The following is a 21334-nucleotide window of genomic DNA, read 5'->3' on the forward strand; positions in this document are numbered from 1 at the left end:
TGGTGGGTTTACATTTACAGAAATCAGATTTGTTTTAACAGCTTTTTCCAACTATAGCTTATAATGTGGAATAAGAATGGTACACTTCTGAAGTGTTCTTCATCCAGTATTTATTATTTTTCACTAAAAGCTTTTTTGGAAATTTCTTTCAATTTGACAGCAGATCAATTATCTTTAAAACTGCTTTACTTTCTAAGCATGTGCATGGCATTCAGTGATTTCAAATGTTTATGTAGCACTGTATATTCAGAAATCAATGTGTAATCTGAGGTTCTTACTTCCCCCTTCCTAAAACGATGATGTCACTTTTCAATTTTGTTGGAAAAATCTACTACTCCATTAGAAAGTCAGCAAGAAAATGAACATGTTGATAATCTATAACTTCCATTTAGTTATTTTGGGCCTGATACAAATCACACGAGTGAAATCGTGTGTGGACTTTGGCTGACACCATAAGCCTTGTTTGGTCTTCTACTTCAAGTTATTCTCCATTTCACACAGAATCTTTTGCATTTTTTAATGTCTTTAAGCACATAACATAGAGGAACTAAAGGATCAGTTTTTCAGTATGATATTGCTTATGGTTGTGAAGGAGATTTTATGGAATAATAAAATCACATGATCACTAGTTGGGTATTATAAGCCAAGTCTTCCTCTGTCAGCACAATTCCTCCTGTTTCAAATCAGAAATTCTTTCTGTATTCTTATAAGCTCAAATGGATTCCTGCTAGATGCCTGTCTTTTTTATTTCCCTAAATGGACACATATTTTTCTTGTTACACTCTCTGTCATAATACTCACAGCAGAGTAAGGAAAGTGATTTGCTTGTGTGTTATTTCTTTTACTACGCATTTTGTCCTCTTAGAAATCCCTTAAAAACAGCAAAAGAACACATCTACCAAGAGCAGCAACTAGAAGAGAAAAGGCTTGGGTTCAGAAAAATAATGGTTCAGGCTCAATAGGCCTAATTTGTCAGTGAATTCTCTTATGGCCAGAGAGATAACCAAGAGCTCTGAAGGAGCCTCAGCCTGTGTTATTTAGTCACAAGGAATTCTGTGTGGTGGACAACTTAGAGTAAATACACCAGAGGAAAGCACAGTGCATAAATCAGAAGAAGGACAAAACAATTAAGAATCTTACAGAGTCCAACAGCACAGATCATCAGCAGCAGCTAAGGTAGAAAATATTCTTTAAAATCAGTGTTTGGGCCTTGGTTTGTAGATGAGCCCTTTGTCCTTCAGTGAGTTTTGAGGTTTATCTGAAGGACACATCCTTCTCTGCTTTTTTTAAGAATCCTATGCCAGTTACACATCCTGTTCTCAGGTTTTCAGAAGAAACAAAGATAGTCTTAGCTCAGTAAGTGTGCAGCTACCCCACAAAGACAGCACACATCACCAAGCAATCTTCTTTGCATAGTTCCCAGTTCAGCAACAGACTCCTCTGTGCTTATCATTAAATGACATTGTCAATCAAGCCTTATCAATTACTCCAACTGGATTTTGACTTATCATCATGTACCCTATGCATCATTTCACTATCAACAGCACAACCCTTCAATCCAGAGGAAGAGGAGTACTCAGAGGATATAAAGGTGTTAAATTCCCTTCAGCACATTTCATTAATGAGCTTGTTTGCTTGTCTGCCACATAATCCTTGGTTGGGGAGACAACACAAAAGCAGCCCCATAGCTTCAAAGCACACATTAAGCCATCTAAGTAAACACAGATACAATAAGGTAAACATTTAGCAGGAAATGCACATTATTGCCAGGGCACATGGTCCTAGTGAAGATAATTTTTTGCATACTTCTGTGGTCACTGATATGCTGCATATATACTTGCAACAACATCCCTGCACTTAACATAGCTCAACACACATATATAACTCTTGGGAAAAGAAAAATAGAAAATTTATTACTGACCTGTACTACATCTCCTATTTGCTCCTGTAATCTTCCTTCCTTTTCTTTAACATGAAATAATGTACTTTTTCTACCAAGCCAAGAAGAGTTCACACAATAATACTGTGATGTAAGCAGCAAGGTCTGCATGTGCAGACCACTTGTGAATTACCAGAAGAGCAATCAGACGTTTCAGAACCTTTCACAAGAACCTCATGGATCCCAGCCTTGCATGGTTTATGTCCCCTGAGTGTTACATAATGCATGGAATAAACCATGTTTGTAGCCACAGTTGGGGTACAGGTCGGACTCTGATAAATCATCAGATTTTGCTGAATGTATCCAAACACCACAGTGAGCTGTCTTCCTCCCTGTTACTTGCCACATTTAGCCTGTGTTACTCCTTTACAATAATTTGGGGGTTATTCTCGTGCACATCTCTGCTCAGTGTCTTATCCATGACCCAATGTTTTTCTGCACAGTCCCTCTCATGTTCTGTAATTGAAACTAAAAGCTGCAGCAATCCCTCTAGCAAATTTTTACAGGGGAAAAAAAACTTCTGCCAGGTCCCTGGAACCATGGTAGCCAAATTACTTCACAGTCCTGGAGTGAGAGCAGGAGAACTGGAAATGCCATGTCCTCCTCAGCCTTTGGAACAAGGGTGTCATAACTGGAACTCAGGAATCATTTACTGGTGTGATTTGCTCTAATTTGAAAGCCATGCCTCGTTTGGCAGGAAGATATAAAGCCCATCCAGCTGGGTATTGAGGTTACCTTGAGGACTATAGACTTAGCAAGAAGACCATCAAGAGTCTCTGACCTATTTTCTTCAGAAATCACCAGCCAAGCAGGATCTTACAAAGCCATTCCCACCCTGTTTGGAAACACTGGTGCTAGATGTGCTTCAGCTACACTGCACCAGGGGATCCCACGTCAGTACCACTGTCTTTCCAAATGTTTACAACAGGGTTTCAGTTATATTGGTTAGTTATGTCCTGACTGGGCAGAAACTTCAAACAAGTTACCCATTTATTTGCTGTACAGTATTCCCAATACTTAGTAAAAAAGTTAAAACAAGAACCTCAGCTTGTTTTTTCCTCCTTTTCCCTTGTACACTCAGCTTTTGAAGCTGTGTGCCGGTCTGTTTTCACTTATTTTTAAAAAAGCACTGTACACAATACAATATCAGACCAGTTATGGTTTATATATGTGAACATATGTGGCTACATTCTCTCTCTTTAAGTAAACACTGAGAGCAGAGTAGTCTGTAACCTTTTGGAAAAAAAGTCACCATTGGAAAAAATTACTTCGTAGACGGCTTCATGCAATTGTGGCTACAATTCATTATGCCAAAGATGGGAAATAAAGAAAATAGCACAGCAGTCCATCAGACCCTGCTGAGGCAAACACATGAGAATCATTACACATACACATACACTCCTAAAATAAGCTCAGAGCCCAGCTCCTGGGTGGGGAGGTGGTAAATTCAAATGAAGGCTGAATCCCTGGACAAAGTCCATCTCTGATGTAACTCACTGGGGGCCCCTGAAACCATCAGAGCCAAGTAAGCAGAGCAGTCTGACAGCACAGATGGAAGATGCTGCTCTGCAGGCAGGTGCAGACAGTGCTAAGCAATGTCACCCCTCCCTATGGCTGAAAGGATGCCAGCACTGAAATGAAGACAGGGTTTTTGGTACCTGTACCTTGAAAAATTTTTCACTGTCTTCCATCTCTGCAACATATTAGAGCTCTGAATAAGCAATAGCTGCAGACAGTAGCTTGCAGCCTCAAATCCAAATTTCCTTTTTGCAGAAGATGAATGCTTTTCTCAGTTAAGTCTTTAACAAACTTTCTGCCTGCAGTTACAATTTCACCCAGAAAGATGAAAGAAGCTATTAATCAAATGTTAATGCCACCATTTTTTCTCAATACCCACTAAAAGGAAAGAGCATTCTAATGTGCCTTTTTTTGTTGCTGTTTTGTTATGAAGAGGCTTCAGGAAGATCCCATAACCTTCTAGCATAACCCTTGTTCTCTGTATATTCCACAGCAATATCAAACACACGGGAGCACTTGTAATGGCAAAGTTATCTGGGCACACATCCAGTAACACCTCTGTACCTGGGAGATCTCTGGAATACCTTGTATCCAGGAGAGAACTAAGATGTCAAAAAAAGTGTGATGGACACAGGAAGGCTGAGGACAGTTTAACTAGCACAGGAAGGCTCAACAATTACATGAATCCTGGATGCTGGCCAAGGTATTTGCTATTGTAGAACTTTCCAGATCACTGAAATGTACATTTTTGATCAGACCTGTAAGTAAACCAACCTGTTGCTGCCAGATAGGACAGGTAAGGACTGGAAGACGTGACACAGGTGAAACACTGCAGAGATACTGCCATCTGTGTGGGCAGCCCCACCCAGACCTCTATATTTTATTGTGTCAGGTGCACCACTTTCAAGGGTGATAGGCAAGCAGAGAAAAACATGAGAAGAAAATATAAGTGATTTGCTGCAATTTGGCATCAAATGATCTGGAACTAGGACCTAGGTGTCTGGCCTCTCAGCATTCTGCCCTCTCCAGCCCACCTTTTGGTTTTCTGGAAGTAGGCTGTTCCTATATGTTTCATATATTTCTGAAATGGAATGAAACCAGAAAGTCAACACGTACAGTTCCCAAGACATCATTCCTGAAGTGAAGGACACTAAGTCCTTGCCAATGGTCTAGCTTTTTTCAACACAAGGAAGTTGGAAATAAATGGAGAGTAATTTTTCAAATTCTCTTTCAAACTGCAGAGAAGTAAACTTATGTCCCATCCCATTCCATCTCTACCCTCCTCAACATACAAAATGTGGTGAAGAAGCCAACTGAAAAATCCACCCTTCAGCTTGCATTACTCATTTTCCTGCACAGAAAAATTAGGAGATTTAAATTAAGCTGACAGTAATGAAAAAAGCTGTTGGAAACATTACCAGGATGTGTAAGTCAGACAGGTAATGCCACATCCAAAGGTTCTCATATTTTATTGGTGATAAAAGTAACACCCCCAACCCCACTGTGGAAAGTCAGGTGGTTGGAGACAGTTTTCAGCCAGCTGACACTCTCATCCCAGGCAAAGGCTTTGATTGGGAAAACAGCTGCTAACATTGATTTTTGCAGCATCTGTTGTATCAAGAACAATGTCAGGCAGGAGTGAAAGGACTACCTTGGAAGCAAAATTATTCACCTCTTCCTTGTCCCTTCGTGCTTTCCTTGCAGGTGTGGAGAGTCACAGGAGACAGCCACGGCTGTGGCAATTACACAGAGGCCAGTTCCTGGCATTGCTCCAGAGCACTGAGCTGCTGCAGCAAGTTGTGGCATGGCAAGTCATTGCTCTTCTCCTCCAGGGAAGGGAAATGGTCTTGCCATTGCCTTGCCAGGGCCCAGACTCCTTGTCTGACAGTTAATTAGTGTTTGGGGGGATGTTAATTTTATCAGCAGGCTCTGCTAGGTGGGTGATAATGGCCAGCAAAAGGCCAATGAGAGTAGGCTGGTTACTCTGCCTATCTGCTGAGTCTCTGTGAACACTGTTTGCATCTCATGTAAACAATCGAGATCTACTGCAACAATAAACATACAGAGAAATTTCCTTATCCTAAACAATCCTGCCCAGGTGCCTTAATGATGCCATTTTAAAGAGCTGGTAGACAAATTCTCTGCAACTCACATGAGAAAATTTGAAAGACTACCATCTAAAAAAAATTAACATGAAACTTATAAACATTCCATAAAACAAGTAAATAACTTGACATCTGCTAACTATTGTCACTCAGTTGCTAATTTTGAATTTGGCAGAAATTCCATTTCTAGAAGTATTTTTCTGTCTTTTTACAGTCTTACTCAACTCTGAAGCCAAATAAGTCATTTCAGTCAGAATGCTGCACAGTGTGGAGCCCATTGCCTCCATTTGCAGTGTCTGTACCTTTCTGTTTCCTATTGAAGATTTGCTGTCTCAAAGCAGTTCTGGGTCTGGAGCTGCAGCAAGTAAACTTTATCCAGAGGGCTAAAACCCATCTGAGCTCTTTCACTGAGCAGCCAGTGTCAGCTGCAGTTGTTCCTCCTGGCTTGACTGCCTGTTCTTGCAGACTATCACTGCAGCAAGACAAACAGCCACAGCTACTGCTTTGTGCCAGTACTCAAAGAACAAATGACTCTGAAACTTTCATATATATTACTCAAGTCCAGCTTAGTTTTTGCTGGATGGCTTTCATGATCTGTCAGTTTCTTCACTACCAACACTTCATAAGGTGAAATTCACTCTGTGTTTCTTGTTATTTACTTGGCTGTTAAAAACCAGACACTTTTTGCATGTGCAAGTAGCTGATACTCTTTCCAAAAATCACTGATCTCTCAGACTAGGCAGATATCTGATATCCCCATTCACAGAGATTTTCTATGAACAGTGAATAAGGGGTGAGGTGTTTGACTCTGCATCTTTCCCTTTTCAGCTGTGACTGGAATTGCTTTTGGCAGAATGCCTTGAGTAATGTGAATATGTCAGATATTAAAACCTAAAATAAAAATCAGTGGAGCCTTCCAATAAATTACAAGCACATTAAATACAGTGCTGGCAACTCTAAAGGTCAGAAACACTGTTTTCTGTTGGATGCTTTTAACTTCCAGGCACAGAAATACTTTCTGATCCATGCAGCTCAACACCTTAAAACAGGGCAGAAGAAATAACAGAAATGCAAATTAAATGACAAATCAATTAATTGGCATTTGCCAGAAGGTAATCTTCCTGCTAAAGGCAAGTTTCACCCTTTGGACAGGACCATATTAGCAATCACTAAAATCCCAAGAGAAGAACACAAAACAAGTCTCCACCTTGCTAGTCATCAGACAATACTTTCAAAACTGTCAACAGTCAGAATTTTGAGTAGGTGAAGATTCATAGGAGTACTCATGGGATTTTCCATAAACACAAACAAACTCAATTCCCATGAGAGTTAACTAGCAGTAAGCACTAAATGAGATTTTCTAATCCAATAAGGGATTTACCTGCCATTTCAAAGTGCCTGGATATCTTTCAAATTAAATAAAGTCTCCTGTGAAACAGTTTTGCAGAAGTGACTCTGGGTTAGCTGTGAGCTCCAGTTCAGTTGCAGTGCACTGTGCAAACTGAAGTTAGTCCCCACAGGACAGGAACTGCTGGAAACTCTTCCCAGTGGGATTTGTGCCTGTTAGGTGATGGAGCGGCCCCTGGATCAGATCCTCAGCTGATGTAAACCAGAACCCTTCAGAGCTTTCCAAGGTGTGTCTTTATGTGGGTAAATCAAGGAGTTCAGAGCCCAAAAGGCACCAAATTTGGAATCCATATGCTAATATTTTTATGTAAGGTCAGACTTGAGGGATCCATGTTCCTATTAGTAGCCACTGAAGGAGAAACTGGAAACCAATGTTCCTTTCAGTGCTCACCTTGCAGCAACTTCTGCTGCAAACTCATCTTCTAGCTTGATATTGCCTAAGCATTTAGTTTTGAATGGATTTGTAAACTTGTGTGTATTGTCCCTGCACTAAAAAATAGTACAAGCTTATCTATTCCTGCACATAAAGAACATGTATAGATGTTGTTTTTTAAAAAAATTAAGGAGAAAATGGCAAGCCTTTATTTTCTGACTAATTTATAGTTCCTGGCTTGTGCATATTGCTATGCATATCTTAGCAGGGGTGGGTTGCTCATAGATAAGCATAAATGCAAGTATTCCCTATACAGGACATGCCAGAAACTGGTCATTTTGACAATATCTTTGTAGAAGTGCAGAGGAATTTTTTCCATAAATACATTTCTTCTTCTCCACCCAAAACTTAACTCCCTTAAACCCTTGTTTTAGAGCTACTCAATGCAACAAATATCAAACATTCAGGTGCCTGAATTAAATATAGAATTTAAAGATCATCCTGAAACTTTTTCACAGGGCAAAACCAGGGAGGCATACACAATGTCCAGCCCTGCCTCATGCTGCAGACACCTAATGTTCCTCTGAGGGACATGAGCACAAGGCCAGGGTGCCCTCCAAACACTCAGAGAAGCCTTTCCCTGGTTTTCCCAAGGCCCAGTTCCTGCTCACATGAATGGAAATGCTTTATAACTATTAATAGGAGTGAGCTCTGTATCACAATAGCACCTCTGAGGACATACTGTACCAGGTGCTACACACAGAATGAGTAGGAATGAAACAGCTCTGCCTGGAAGAATATATATGACCCTTACAGAACAACCAAACCAACAAATGTAGGTAAATGAACAGATGTACTTGAGGCACAAAAAGATCAAGTAAAAGGAGACCTAAATCACACAGGAAAGCTCAAGAGCAGAACTGGCTATTCCTTCCACTGCACAAGCTGAACAATTACTTTTACTGCTTGACTGTGTAGAAAATGCTCTTCTCCATTCACCTCAGGTGATGTCCCTAAAGGCACTGCTCTGTTTGCTCAGACAGTAGTCTTTCACTAATTAAAATTAACCTTTCAGTACCAGTCTAGAAATTAATTATAGAAATAAGTAAATAAATTAGATCACTACCATATTATTATCTTTGAAAATATTTTTTAAAAACAAGGAATTACCAAACACAAAAACTGAACACAAAAATCCTCTCTCCAGTGCAAATGTACACCAACTGCTCCAAATCCTCTTGAGTTATATGCAACAGGGGCCTCCTCCTTTAATCACAGACATCCCAGATCCTGGTCTTTTATTGAGCCACAGGGAAGTTAGATGTGCTGGAAAAGCTGAAATGACCAGGTTAGTCTGAATCCGTGACATTTTCAGCCAAGTTTAGATTCTTAAGATCACAAAATAACTAAAACTTTTTTTCTTCCCAAGCATGCTGCTATTACAAGGGTTTGAGTCAGCAGGAACACATGCATATTTTTCAGAGAGTAATTTTTCCAGTGACTTAATGTCTGAATGAATTTATCATGAGACATGGAAGTGTCATTAACATTGGCCCCAAGCAAAAGAGTAGCTTTGAGAGTGTCCACACACATTTGCGTCATGCCAGCCACGGTTCACTACCTTGAATACTCATTCCACCAGACTGTTTGGTCCTGGTAAACACAGAACAAGTTTTCCTGGCTCCTGTACTTATTAAACCAAAGGATCATTTTGCTGACAAGTGTGTAGCTGGTGTATTTCAGAACCCCAGAAAGCAATCATGGGTGATTTCTGAAAAAGTCTCTTTCATACAAGATCACAAACCTGGCTGGCACAGTAAAGAACAGAACTTTGGACTATATAAAGCCTTTCAATAAATCAGCAAGATATTTTGAAGATGGAAAGAGTGAATTTACAAGAACTTCCCAAAGATGAAAGGAAGCTGTGCAGAAGGTGATTTGAGATGAAAGTCTCCTTCCTATGAACACCTAACATCTATGCCTCACTTAGAAAATGCACACGACTGAGACATTTTTGTGAAGCCAAGTTTGTCAACTTTTCCCACAGATCAGGATAATTTTGTTGCCATCCAACTGCAGCCAGAGATCTGTTCTGCATCAAGTGCAGATCCTCCCAGAACCTTCCCAGCGCTTTCCCCTCAAATGTCAATAGCATGCAAATGAATTCCACATGCAAATGAGCAGCTCAGCGAACATGACAAAATTGTCCTGTTGTTCCAGTTCTGTGACTCGAGAAAAACAAGGCAGCTACACTACCTATGTGTTACCCTTTACCCAAAACCTCTGCTAAGCACATAGTGGCCAGATTCAGAATAACACAACTTGATCATGTCCTAGCCCAGGAGCTCACTTAGTGCAAAGCTAGGATTTATTCCTCTGTTAGGGGGAAGGTAAAGGTAGCAAAATCCAGTTTCTAAAAGCAATAAAGTGTTGCATGGGTACTGATGATTCAGTTTCTTCACTCTGTGTGAAAGCCTGAAGAGGTTTTGAATGAGTTTATATGAGGGTATTGGAATACAGAATCCTCCTCTCTCCTACTTGCTAAGAGTCAAGTACAGATGGTTCCAAAAATCTCCACAGCCTTCCCTACAGACCCACAGTCACAGGCTGGGAAGGTTCTGCCTCACTGCCCCCACACCTCTCTGTGTCAGAGATGTGCACCATGGCAGCTCTGTCAGTCCACACACAAAGCAATTCATGACAGAGCTTTAAATACTTTGTGATGGATCACATTATGAACTAACACATTATTGTTTCATTGTACCAAAACTTGTGGCACTCTGGAAGCAAGAAGAACAATCTCAGATCCCTCTCTTGGTTCACAGTTTTAACATCCATTGGATAAATGCGAATAAAGAGGCTGTGGATGCATCAAGAGGAGAGATCATAATTTTTAAAAGGAAACCACTGTCAAGACCAAATGATGAAAATTTTGAAAAACTGAACCACTTTGTGTGAGAGTTTTAACAACTACCAGTAATTTATAGCTAGATTCTATTCCAGAAACTTTCCAGCTCCTCCTATACAGCAAGTACACGCTGTACTTTAACAAAGTGGGTTTATAGCTCTTTGCAGTTTAATGACACACATTCTCACCAACAGGGCCCTACTGATTTCTGTAGGGTGTCAGATACATCAAACATACTGACAGTTCTCACAGTAAGAACATTAATTGCACTTAAAACTGAATCACTCTGGTCATTATAAAAATCCTTCAACACTAGTGTTACAGTACCAGCACTTCTTTTAACCAATCTATTAAGTTCCTGCAATTAGCCATTATATAATTCATTTCAAAGAACAATTTACAAGGGCAGCATTTTGGTTTCCATCTAAATCCTCAACAATTATTAAAACTTCAGTAATTCTTAGATGTTTATGTCACCTCTTTAGAACAAACATCATCTGCTAGGTAACAGGGACAGAGTTAATTGTGTTGCTGCAGAACTGGGGCACAAATTCTGCTAAATTAGGGAATCTCAAGCAGCTGCAATGATCATAAGGTTCAAGAGCAATTCCTGTACTCTAAGAATGCAAAATCTGTGCTAAAGTCTCAGAGATCACTGGACTTCTGCCCATCCTTCTCATAAAAATTAGTAATAATCCTACTGCATATGCCAAAGTTATGCTTGGAAGTGGGAACCCACAGAGAAAAATGTTCATGCATCAGTCTGATTTAATTTTCACATTAGTAAGAAAGATGTCATGGTCCCAGGATGTATCTATGTAATACTATTCCAGAAAAAGCAAATATTAAGGCTTTATGTGATTCAGTTTGAAGAAATCCTCAGACATCATGGCCTAGGAGTTCCAGGAAAACATAGGTATTGATTTCAGAATAACTCAGTTTATGGATCAAAAAGCTTTTGCTTTCTTCACCTATTTTTTTTTTTTTGGTAAGAGTTAAAGGTTAATATCTACTCAAGCATAAATCCACTAGCTGGAATCCCCTATCAGAGGCTGACTTAAAAGAGAAGATTTGAGAAGGTTGCCCCTCTCCCCTCAGCTCCTGTCACATAGGGCACATGTTCCTAGGACTCTGGTGGATGTGCTGCAGTGCCAATGCACAGCTCTCCTGTTCCTGCATCCACACCAGTTATCCTGGGAAAGCCACCTGCCCCACAGAGCCCTGTGGGAGTGGCCCTGGCACAGCAATCCAGTTCCATCTCTCCAGGCAGAGGGTGTTTGTGTGCATCCACAACCAACAGTCCCCTGTCTCAAGTCTCATCAGGAGCCAAGGACTCTCCTCTCCAAAAGAACAGCTTAGCTGCTAATAAAGCTGCTTGATCATCAAGTTCAAGAGGGAGGCATCAATCCTAATAGTCTCAGAGACAAGTCTGACTGCCAGGCTGTGTTAAAGCACTCAGCTCCATATGGCACAGTACAGGAGCAAAGCCTCTCCCTCGGGAATATCTGGAGCCTGCTGTGGACAGAGCGCTGATGCTGCACATCAGTGAGGAAAACACACTGCACTGCAAGCTCTGTGTGACCTTGGAAGAGACTCATGTCCCTGGGGAGATGCACAGCAGGAACACATCCCCCACAGGGATCACAGCAGGATGTATTTGGAACTACAAATACAACCTAATGTGAAGGCATTATAATACACTTTTTATTTACAGCTGTTAGGAACTTCCTTGTATCTCTGAAATCTCTTGGGTCTGTTCTTCCACTAGCCTTGCAAAATGGTCAGGAGCACTCTCCTCAGTTACTAGAAAAACAGTAGGAGCAAGCCAGACTAAAAGAGGCTCTTGATCCAGACTGCTGATTAATCATTTGCCTGTTAAATTAAACATGTAAACAGAGCTTCATGGCAGAGATGCTTGTGAGGGAGTATTTATTAGCTCTTTCATGTTTCCCCTCTTAAAAGTTCTTTTATTCTTCAGCATTGTATCTTGATGCTAATTTTATTACATTCAGCATCAGCAATATCATCTTGTAGTATAAAGCATCACCAGTGGTTATGCAAGAAAAGGAAATAAAGAGAGAGCTCAGAGGCAGATATATGTCTGTTACTAGGTTTGTCAAAACCATGCATGTCCTGACAGATGCTGTGAGTTGAGTGGCAATTACAGAGAGCTGGGATAATCACTGGGTAAGCCTGTGTAAAGTAATCTGGTGAGCCCACCTGCATATGGCCCTATTTCTGTTACTGCCCTGAAAAGCAGAACTGAGGATGGACTTTGGCACCCTGTGGTTCCTGCACTTTGATGTATCTTTATAAATCCAGTGCCTGGCTTTTAGTGGCAACTTTGCTTTTTCTGTCACTTAATAAGACCCACACTCAGTAACTTTAGACATTCTGCAGTTTAGAAGATATAAATGTTTTGACGTAATAGTCATGACTACAGATGAATTTATTTTTTTTATTTCAGCAGCTGAACTGCAAATGTGCACAAGTGAGGAAAACATTTAGCAGTGGTCTGTCAAGAGGATAGCTGAAAAAATCCCACCAAATGGTTAGGATTGAATGAGTAAATTCCAGTTCATCAAAGTTGAGAACAAAATAACACGTAGCTGTCATTGATGCAGAAAGTTGGAATATGCTCCCTAAAATATTAACTACTATATAGTTCAACCTAAAATTCTTCAGCCCACCCGAGCAAAGACTGCAAGGTAAGGTACTTCTCAGTTATAATGCTGACTATGCCAGTATGACAGATGTTTCCTGTCCCACTGGCTCCATTACTGCTTCATTCAATTTCTGTGTTTCCAGTAAATGTTGGCTAACTGATAGGTTTTAATCTTTCTCATTCATGCTATTGTGTCTGTATCAGGTCACTACAGATGCCTTCAAATTAGATCAGAGCATTAACATTCCAGATTCTTCATCTTTTGCACAAGACTCATGCATCACATTTTCTTCTGTGAGTTCTCAGAGATGATTTGAAGATGCTTTTCTGTTTGACATATGCTTGTGCCAAGTGCTAGATGCTTTGAGATCTCTAGGACTTGCTTCAATTTTTCCTATTTTCCACTTCAATTTTCCATATAAGCTTTTGGAATTGTCACCAGGAGGGAGGAAAAGGCCCCATAACTCAGTGCTGAGCTCATTTCACCATATGTGAAGTTGCAACTAGAAGCCAAGGCATTTTTTTGTATCATCTAATCTATCACAGAAGACACCAGAAAATGGATGAGCCAAGGACTTACCAGGTACTGGGCCAATACAAGAGCACTGAAGGCCCATCCCAGCTGTCAGCAAAAGCATTGAGGAGACTGGATCTGGGCCTAAGGTTTTTAAATCTGAAGCTAGAAAGGTCTTGCCATAAGAAGAAAAATCTAGTTCATGCTACAACATAATCATTTCTACTTCAACTCCAGCAGTAACCTTTTAAAATTGCTCCCAGTGTAAACAGCCTCTTGAGACAATATTGTTTGGTGCCCATGGAAAAAAGCTGTGGTAAAATGAGAATATTAAACAGTATGGAATACACAGCTGTGTGTGTGTGTTGATCCATCAGATGCCATAACAGACTTAACAATGACCTTGGACATTTTTGTAGATGACTTGGATGGGTCCTCTAATTCTACAACTAGGATAGCCTGAATAGCCCCAACAACACAGATTTTTACAGCTCTCTATTCAGCAATGCCTTCTATTATCTTAATCTGTTTAAATAAGGGGACAGACAATCACAGAGCAATGGCACCAACCAGCAAGTAAAATAATGTGTACATGTTCACAGGATCCAGGCCTTGTGGTACAGCTGGAAAAATTTATAACAGATTCCCATAGAAAAGGTTAAATTCTCACACAGCAAAAACTGGTGCAGCTCTTTATTAGGAGAGCTCATAAGGGCTTCCTTTATGCTGTTAACTCTCTCCAGCTAATGTTACAGGCTTTTAAGGTGACTTAGGAGGATATCAAAAGGAGTCAATCCACTCTGATTTGATGGCATTTTAATGGATTTCTTTTGGCAGATTAGGGCAATATGAAAAGGCTACGGCCTTCTGCAATACATAATTAAACTGAGTAAAGGGGAGCACTGGTGTTATGAATACATGAACTATTAGAGCTATACACACCTATTGAAATGAGGGAATATTTTTGGTTGGTTGAACTGGAAGGCAACAAGCAGAAAGGCAGGTAACAGCCTAAGAAGTGACCATCCAACAAGCCAACAACAGGAGTCAGGCCCTCACAGACAACAAGATGCACCCAATGAGGACACACAGAGCAGAGAACAGTCTATGTGACACACAGGATAAACACTGTGCCTCTCATGCTGAGAAAGCCCCATCTGGGATCTCCTGTTTGTTTGGGGTTTTTTAATCATCTTTTATTGCTCTACTTTCCATCTATATACCTTCATACTAGAATAGGTATTTAGGAAATTTAGTTTGGGATTCCAGATACTTCTCACCTGACCATCATTACATGCAAATACATTGGTCTTTCACTGCTAAAATCTTGTGAAATAGTCCTCACTTAAACTGTCTAGCTTTAGCTTCCAAATATTAGATGCTACATATCATCCTCTACTAAACTAAGGGCTGCTAGAATTTCCTTCCCCAGTTAGATATTTGTTAGTATAAAACAAGTTCTCTCTAAATGAAGACTGAAATGCATTAAGCCTTAAATACCTCACCCTCAAGTCCTTCCCCATTCTCAGAAAACTTTTCCTTTCTACATGTATTCCAAGTGTCCAACTGACTTTTGAATGCATGGACACTAAGGAGCCAGGCAAGTTACAATGTGGAATGATTTTGCTAAAGCTGTCTGTAACTTTAGTGCCTTCTCTACAACCACATGACGTTCCTTGTTTATGTGTCCCACAAGCACTCCACTGAGCTGCAGAATTGCACTGGGAATGCACCTGCTCATTCAGATGCCCCCCAGTCCCTGCCAGGGTTACTGTATGCAGTGCTCTGGTAATTTTGACCAACATTCACACCCTGCATTTCCCTGCATAATCTCTTCCTCCCCCATGATGTAACAGAATAACACCTGTACAAGAGCATCTCAATCCTTGCCAAATGCAAGAAAACTTACATTAAAAAAATGTTCTAGAGCAACACAACTCAAGGACTGGAGATCTAACACAACTCTTACTTAATTTCAGCATTCAGTCACCTCCACCCCTTTATCACTTCTTGCAAGCATGGTGAACTCTCAAGGTTTACACAGGGAGCCAGAAGCAGGCAGAAAATCAGGAACGTTCCTTTTCAGGGGCTGCAAGACCTGAACTAGTCTAAAACAAATCACTCCACCATATTACCTATCTGTTGTTATACAAAAGCAATAAAAAGACAGAAGCTCTCCACATGGAAAAACAAGACCTGGGATTCACTTAACAGAAAGATCAAACTACTAAGCATTAGCAGAAACCCCTGTGTTGGCTGCTGCTAACACCTGTCAGCACCACTGAGATAACATTTGTTTCACACATGTCCTGGCTTGGCAGGCACCTGATTTACATTTTCACACTTTGTATCAGCTTTCTACACACTTGCTCTCTAGCAGAGTGTTCATAGATCAGACACCACTGTGGTTTCATTCTGCAGTGCTGTCACAGCTAGATTACTGCAGAGGACAAAACTCTAGCTCTGAAGTACACCTGCATCAAAACACAGTAACCTTGAGGTAACATATGAATTAATGACACACAAATTTTAGGTTAAAAAGCCATTAACCTGTTAACAACCAAGCCTATTTAATTTTCAGACTTCTCCTTACTGCACTCTAATAATGAACTCTGACTGTTCAATTAAAAAACAGTAACCAGTAACTATGACTTCACTTGTCTTAACAGAATTGCACCTATTCCTCACAGTCCTAAATTTGGCCCAGAAGGCACTGAACTCACTAGTCCCATTTTCTCAAGAGCCAAGGTAGGACAGACCTGTGTCAAAACCCTCTCTTTTTAACAGCTTAGAGTGAGCTGGCCTCCAATTACAAGTGCCAAAACTATCAGGTATGTGCTTACCTGCCCTGAAGGATGCAGTGATGGTGATGATCACTAGAGATGTATCACTGAAGGAAAGATGCTAAACACTTATAGACTGTGCCTTATTTGCAGCCACTAAAAAGTATTAATTAACTGCATTATGGCAGAGGCACAAGTCAGAGAACATATATAAAATACAGGACCACATTCCTCAGAAATCATGGTCTAAACTGACACAAGGGCACAGTGAAACTGAGAACCCAAGAGGCAAAATAAGTCTGTTGCAATGTTTGTAACAGTACCAAGGTATTTTGCCATTCAGACCCTGTTCTAGAGTTTTTCTCCAGAAATCTTAAATCTTACACTACAAACAGGTAGGGATGTTAGGATTTTCCAGAGGCATCTGTCTAGTGTTAACCAAAAAAAGCACTGCTGAGTAATATTGTTAGGATTTTCCAGAGGCATCTGTCTAGTGTTAACCAAAAAAAGCACTGCTGAGTAATATTGTTAGGATTTTCCAGAGGCATCTGTCTAGTGTTAACCAAAAAAGCACTTCTGAGTAATATTTAAGTCATACATGAGTAACTTAGTTGTAGCTACGATTAATAATGCAAGACAGAAAATATTAGCAACTTTTTCTTAACAAAGGAGGCTCCAAATCTGTATACAGGGTGGTCAGCAGAGCAGTGCAGAGACACAGCAGATTGCAAGAACTGCAGCTGTTTATCCTGAGTGCAAAAAACCTGACAGTCCCTACAAACAGAGATGTGGAACAGATTACTGAATAACATCCAGGCAGATTCCCAGAGAATTACACAGATTTCCAATTGAATGAGTTCCTGCAGAACAGAGCTTTACTGGGCAGCAGCAGGCAGCAAACTTCCCAGCCTTCCAGAGCAGCCTGATCTGAGCATTAAAGATTACAAACTCTGGGAGAGGTTATCACTGACAAATGAAAATTGTGTCCTTCCACCAGCAGGATGGATGCTGCTGTCAGGGCTAGAGGGATATTCCTCATGTATTTCTGCCCTTATGTAATCAGGTTATTCTTGTAAGAAATGCAGAGAGCTGCGCCCCTATGAGCTCACGTGTCTAGTACAGGGATTAGCCCAGAAGGCTTAGATATTTGTGTGGAGTTTGCAGTGGATGTTTATAAGAGACCTTATTACTCTTTCAGCTTTCCTGTCAGATGTCATAGCTGAGGTGTTTTTTGTAGAGCAAGCAGAATTACCTAACCTGTGAGAGAAACCAGCCAGGTCTTTCATGTGCCATTTTCAGATGTGACTGTGCTCGCATTAGGGTATCCTTAAAGCAGTGTACAGTAATGCCTCAAGCCTTACCCCACTTGTTTTGTTAAAGCAACAGAGCTCTGGTAGTGAAAGTGTTGATATGGTCAAGAAAAAGAAAAAGGATGAGTGGGACAAATGAGAGGAAAAAGAATAACCTCCTCCACAGGCAGAAAAGCTTGGGCTCAGAGTCTTTCCCTTCAGAGGCACAGAATCAGTACAGAACAGGAATTAGATGACACTCCACAGGCCTCACTCTAAGGAAGAAATCTATATTTGCCCTGCTAGAATGGTGTATATTAGTAGATTAAACACAGTTAATAAATTAATAATTTACATCTTCCTCTATGATGCTGGGGCCAACAGACTCTCACTTGGATATGACTGATAGTAGAACTTACAACTTTCAAAAGTCTCTTAATTCTTAGCACAATCTTGTGATAGCAGTAAGAAAGTTCTGAAAATATCTTACCTGGAGAGATAATAGTATTTTATTTAAAAACAAGAAAGGCAAATTACTACAGATCAGGATATAATCATGTACCAGCCCACTATGTGGTGGGAAGGATGGCCTGTCAGACTCCACACTTCTCTTGGAGCCATGCATTTCAGTAAGTCTGTGTTATAGGATATGGACCTATTTCAACAAACACAGAGGTGTTTTCTGTACACCACCACACATTCTGGAACTCAGACTTCAGAAGAACAAAGAAAAAGATTGACTTGTCACTGACTGGTAATGAGAGCCCAGATTTGCCAAGCTGTGTGAGAAAGTCTAGCCCTCAGCTACAAAGCACCTCCTGGAAGCTCTGTTCTGTTTTGGGTTAATCAGCTGGTTCCCAAAGGAAATGGGACTGTGACAGTCACAATGGAGGAGTAATTTTTTGTGCATGTAGGCTCACATCCTGTGTGACTTGTAAATTTATTAGCAGATTTCAAACAAAGTTGACAAAGGAATGGGCAATTCAGAGTTAAGAGGAAACAGGCAGCTAAATAGAGGACATTATCTTCAGCATCTGGCTGAGGGAACAGCTTTTGACATCAGAGAACATAGTTGGAATGCTACTCTTCTAAATTTTGCAACTATAAAAAAGTCAAGGTTTGCATAAATCATGAAGCAGAAATCTATAGAAACCAGATTTGTTACTTCATTTGTTCTTTTTGTTCTGAAGGAAAAGTTCAAAGCTTTTATGGATGAGATACTATTCCCACATTGATTTCTCAGTGGTACACAAATCCCATCACAGTACCACAGCACATAGAAAATAGGGGACTAAATGCTTCCCCTAAGTGATTGAATGGTAGACAACAAATATAGTCTTTTGCTTAAGAAGTTAAGAGGTTACTTTAGTACAAAAACTGGAGCAGAAAAAGGTTATTAAAGTATTCTTGGCACCGTCTTACTTTCTTCCTTAGAATTCTTGTTTTAACTCAGTTTTCACTTTAACCTTGCCATTCATCTTTATGGAATTTCATTGAATACAGAAGAAAGTGTTTTCTTTGCTGCCTGTGCTAATGAAACCTGTTGGTTTTGCTCACTCTGAGATGTAGGTGTGTCACCAACATGCTGCCAACACGACAGCAGATATTGCTGTCAGTACAGCTGGACTCATGTTCCAGAAGTGTGTGACCCTGGGGTCATATAAAGGCATCCAATTATAACAGAGGGCTGCATGCTTGATAGAAATAATAAATTCTACAAGCAAGAGGCAAACAGGAACATTGCACAAAGGGTTGAGTAAATGTTACTTTGCTGATTTCCACCAGATACTGTGTGTTTCCAGTGCTGAAAGTGCCATGTACCCTTCAGACTGGATTGATGCATCTCCAGCTTGGCTGAAAACATTTCAGAGCCCTGGTAGCTCTCACCTGACTGAGGTGCTCAGGGTGCTGTGGTGGAACAAGAAATCTGGAAGCATAAGGGAGACATTGTCATTCTGCAGTCTTTAATAATATAACATTTCTAATTTAATTTCAGGGTTATAAAACAACCTTGAGAAAAGGCTTTCAGACCTCAAACTAGAGTTTATGGATCTGACATGTGCTTTACTATCATTCTCCTAGAGTCAGGGGCAGAGCTTAAAGAAGATGCTGAAAAGCAAAAACATTATCCTTTCTCCTGGTACTCACTGATCTCCATTCTCCTCTAAGTCAGAAGATGCCAGTCACAACCCCAGGCCTATGAATTCCTGCAGAATTTCCTGTGAGGAAATTGTTTTGGTGGGTCCTGACTGAATGCAAAGACCATACAGAACAAAATCTCTGTTCTGTACATAATTAACAAAATGAAAATTGTCACAGAGTAAAGCAAGTCATTAAAGAGGACAAATGGGCTTTTTTCACCCAAGTTTATCCCAGCACAGGAAACTACGTGAGCTGTGAAGTGTTTTCACTGCACAGATCTGCATCAAACACCCACTACCTTTCCTTCTCCAAACAACTGATGAATCCAACACGGCCACATATGGCACACTCCTTTCCTCATTTAACTCCCGCATGGCTGTCTCATCAATCAGATGCTTTGGTGAAAAGATTGTGTTGTCTTCTTATTGCAAAGCTCTCATACCTTCTCAGTCATTTCTCATGGGCAGCCCCTCATAGCACTGACTCCTTCTTCACAGCCTCCAACTCACAGCACAGCCAACAAAACCCCATCTCCCTCCTCAACCAGCTAACCCACTCTTTTATAGCCCTCATCCTCATTGGACAGCTGTGGCCTGTTAAGGGCAGGCCTGTTCCTCATCTTTGGTAATTAGCACAGCTGCAACTCCTCAGAGGTGAGATTGCCTTCTGCACTATTTTCTTACCTTCTCTGCCTCCACAAGATTGTGCTTTGATGCTGGTGGAAAGGACTGGAATAGATACAGAGCTGTTCAGACACTAGCTCAGCTGAGAATTTAAAAGAAAACCAAAACCCTAATGACACAGGGGCTTTAATTTGCCATCCAGCATTAGACACATGAGCCACTCTCTCCAGTTCTCCATTAGGGCCAGGGACAAATGGCAAACAGAAACAATCCAAGGAAAAATGCAGTTTTTCTTCTGCTTTAACCAGAAATTTCAGGAAATGCTTAATCTTCTTGCAGTTTGCACAGAACAGACATTTATTTAAATAACAGTGAAGTAACAGTAGAGAAGCTGACTGGAGAAACATACTTGATATTTAAAAGATTAAAAAAATTACCCCTTACAACAGTTACAGCTTAATGTCTCAACAGCAGTACAATATATAAAGCTCCTGTCAAATGACTTCTATCCAGCCTGAGTTTTTGAAATGATACCAATAATCATATTTTAGCCTCAGTGTAAGATAGTTTTTGCAGAACTAATATTATCTTGCTACTAAAGGCCTTTTCAAAGCAAAAAAATACCTCAATCTAATTATCTTAATGCCATACAAAGTCTAGTATCAGTATTGACCTTTTTACTTCCTTAAGAAATCACAATCAACATCCATCCTGCAGATTAATCCCCTAAATTGTTTCCTTGTCAAAGTGTCGTGCTTTTTCATTAGTGATTATAGCTAATTGCAATTCTCTCCAATCTGCTATGCAGCTAATTATCTAAAACAGACTTCACTGCCAGAGTATGCATGTTGTCTCTGTTATATGGTAAAATGTACCATCATTATTTGTATCACCACAGTACTTAGATGTCCCAAATGATGCTCTGCTTTTCATCTGCTAGTGCTATACAAACACAGAATTAATCTAGCACTTCAGTATCAATAAAGCCACGTTCACTTTGGCGTGCCCTGGTGCTTGGGTCTGAGCACATGTGTGCAGAAAGCATTGGATGAAAAGCAGACCAGTCTG

The sequence above is a fragment of the Serinus canaria genome, chromosome 7 (genome assembly GCF_022539315.1).
Source record: "Serinus canaria isolate serCan28SL12 chromosome 7, serCan2020, whole genome shotgun sequence".
NCBI lineage: Eukaryota > Metazoa > Chordata > Aves > Passeriformes > Fringillidae > Serinus > Serinus canaria.